Genomic DNA, 3,309 nt, shown 5'->3' on the forward strand with positions numbered 1-3,309 from the left:
ACAAGCTTGGTAATGTTGGTTGCAAGCTTACAATAGAGCCTATTTGCTCATGCTCATAGCAGATTGGACAACAAACCTGCGGCTTTAGCTTCAAGGTATGTCACCGCTCTTCATGGCTTGGAAGTGATATTGTTTTCTGCTAGTTGTGCCCTTGTGTGTGCTTGTCTTGCTTACACTTTTGATATGTTCCGCCGGTTTACAATTATGCTTGTGTATGACCATTTGATGTTGGGTCTGTTTTGGACAGGAAGCTGATTTTAGAAGATTTGCATTCGAGAACCTTAAACTATCCATCTGACAAACATCCTTTAGGCCTGTACACGTTGATCCTTGGATAGGATCCAAAAAAGTTCCTAGAGTTCGTCCCATCTGTTGCCATCCGATTGCAGGAGTCTCTGACTGAACCGCGTGATATTGAATGAGATTCATGATACTCGCATATGATGAATGGATGCAGTAACAAGTTTGATGCAGAAGGTGTTAAATCCGGTTCCTTGTGAAAGCATTTCAGCAAAAAGTCCTTCGCCTCAGCAGACAGTTGTTCAGGCATTGGTGGATGAGATCTAGTTGTCCTAATGTAGAAAAGAGCTGACACCTCCTGCTTGTAATTTTTGTAATTTCTTCACCATGGAGATCATAAGGACAGATTCCCCGGGATCCAAAAATTGTTGCCATTTTGAATCAAAGGAATCAATTGAAGCTAGCCTGGTTATTGAACCAGTTCCCTCTAAAGACGGTGCAGTGCCATCAGGCTGTCTAGCAGAAGCTGCAGAACCATCGCCAATGTGAGAAGGACTCCATGATGACTCCTGAACATCATCGGCAGCGGTCGATTGAGTCCCGGGTTCCAGAGCAAGTTTTGGAGGAGTTTGTGCCCTTAAGTTATCCCAGGCAACTGCCTTGAAAAAGGGATGTATTTTCAAAATAGCATAACCATCAGGTCCTGCGCCTGGTCTCCTGCTCGGGTCTAAATCCAATAGCCGGTCAATAAGGTCTCTTGCTTCGTCTGAAAAGTAATCTGGAAATCGAATTTCTCTTGCTATAATTCTTTGGAAAATAAGCCATTCACTTGCATCTTTAAAAGGAGAAGTACCAGAAAGCATTTGATATAATGTGCAGCCAAGTGCCCAGAGGTCATTTCTGAAAGTTGCAGGAGAAGAATTAAGAACCTCTGGAGGGACATAAGCAGTTGTTCCCACAAATGTGCAGGCTTTGTCATCTGATGCTGCATTTGAAAGGACGGTAATTTGGCTATCTTGCATAGGCTTCACACTCCCAAAATCAGCTATTTTAATATGTCCTTCAGCTGTGAGTAATAAGTTCTCTGGCTTAATATCACGATGTATCACTCCCAAACCATGTATGTATTCAAGAGCATCAACAACTTCAGCTGCATAGAATCGTGCCTCCTCCTCAGTTAGACGGCCTTTCCTGGTAATTTGATCAAAAAGTTCTCCACCTTCACAGGATTCAAGTGCCATGTACAGAGAAAATGAGTCTTGAAATGTGAAATATAGCCGCACAATGCCAGGATGATCCAATTGATCTAGCACTATGCGTTCCAACTTCACATATGCAGTTTTGTTCTCTTTGGTAATAATTTTTTTTTGTCCATGATCTTCAATGCATATACAACTCCTGTGTCTTTCTTCTTTGCCCTCACAACCTTAGAATAAGAGCCAACGCCATAGATCTTGCCCAATTCAAAGTCCTGAATGGTGTAATTCTCCTGAGGTGCCCTAAAAATAAAGCTTTTGGATCTCTGAACAATACCAGCACCATTGGAAGAGGAAGAAGTCAGTTGAATCTTGACCTTGGAATCAAAATCCTTCTCCATTTCCAACATAGCTCGGTTAGTAATAACCCAAGAACAAACAACACCAGCACCCTACATTCATGTAACGACTTTCTCTCTCCAGAAACCCTATGAAAAGGGGTGAATTGAAATTGAGATTGAAAAATGAAAACCCTATCTGTAGAGAGAGAAGGGTAATTTGGTTGATGATTATGTAATGACCTAGATATGAATGTATGGTTGAATATGATTTTTGAATGTATGATATTAATGAATGAATGAGAATTTGGTTGGAACTTGATTTGTGATTGTAATTTGAACTTGGTTGAAGTGTTTGTAAAACTCATCTCAATGTCAATTTAAAATACAAAAAACCAATAAAACCAAATAAAATCACATTAATCTATAATTTGTTAAAATTACTTTAATATCAATTCTAACATTTATTAAAATCAATTAGAGCTTGAATCATTAGTAAAATAAACAATTAAGATTAAATTGAAATTTGGAATTAAACTTAATTCGAAATAAAAATCAAATTGAAAATTAAAAAGTCAAATAATTAAAATCCATTTTATAATCAAAAGCGCCATGATAAAAAAAGCCTAGACAATGACCAATGTGTAACAAAAATATGGATTTGGGAATGAATGTATGCAAGTGAATTTTAGGCCAAGTGCCAAATAAAAATGAAAAAAATTCAGGACCAAAATTGGGGTATGACAGTTGCCCCTATTTAAGCGTCTTCAACTAGAGAATATGAGGCTGGACACTCTTCATATGATCATAGTGGGAGATGGTTAAATACTAAGAAGACCCGGATTTTGATCCTGACATGATGTGATATGATATGATACAATATGATATGATATGATATGCATGGATGCGTGATTATTTATTTTTATTTTTTTGAAAGAAAAGGAGGACAAATTTTGAGATGTTACAGCTGCCCCTATTCAATCCACTGTGAACCTGTCGATATGAATAGCCTCGGCTTTCTGACGATTAGGGTGAAGAGTGATCGAATACCAAGAACAGACGAACAATTTGCACTCCGCTGGGAAAATAATTAACAATGCCTGTCAGAATCGGCAAAGAAGTAATCTCAAAAGAAGAATCCGTCTGGTACGGTGAAAATCGGCCTGAGTACCGAAACAGAAAGTTGACCTGGATACCAAAATAAATGGTAACACAGGAATACCCATGGCCTGAACGCCGCACATTAGTCTGAACACTAAGCATCGGAATATGAGAGTATCAATGTTGGTCTGATCACCGGAAATCTGGTCTGAACACCACTTCGATCTGGAAATCGGAAAACTGGCCTGAATGCCACAAGTACTTCGACTTGATCGTCGGAAACTTCTTCGATCTGAAAATCGGAAACTGACCTGAATGCCACAAGTACTTCGACCTGATTGTCGGAAACTTCTTCGATCTGAATATCGGAAAAACTGGCCTGAATGCCACTTCGGTCTGGATACCGGAAACTGGCCTGAATGCCACAAGTTGCA

At 39.2% G+C, this 3,309-nt stretch overlaps 1 pseudogene; it reads right to left on the reverse strand.

Annotated features, from left to right (window-relative positions):
* Positions 1–572: 572 nt before the first annotated feature.
* Positions 573–2,000, reverse strand: LOC127103481 (3-phosphoinositide-dependent protein kinase 2-like; annotated as a pseudogene).
* Between the last annotated feature and the right edge of the window lie 1,309 nt (positions 2,001–3,309).

Source organism: Lathyrus oleraceus, chromosome 7 (genome assembly GCF_024323335.1).
Source record: "Lathyrus oleraceus cultivar Zhongwan6 chromosome 7, CAAS_Psat_ZW6_1.0, whole genome shotgun sequence".
Classification (NCBI taxonomy): domain Eukaryota; kingdom Viridiplantae; phylum Streptophyta; class Magnoliopsida; order Fabales; family Fabaceae; genus Lathyrus; species Lathyrus oleraceus.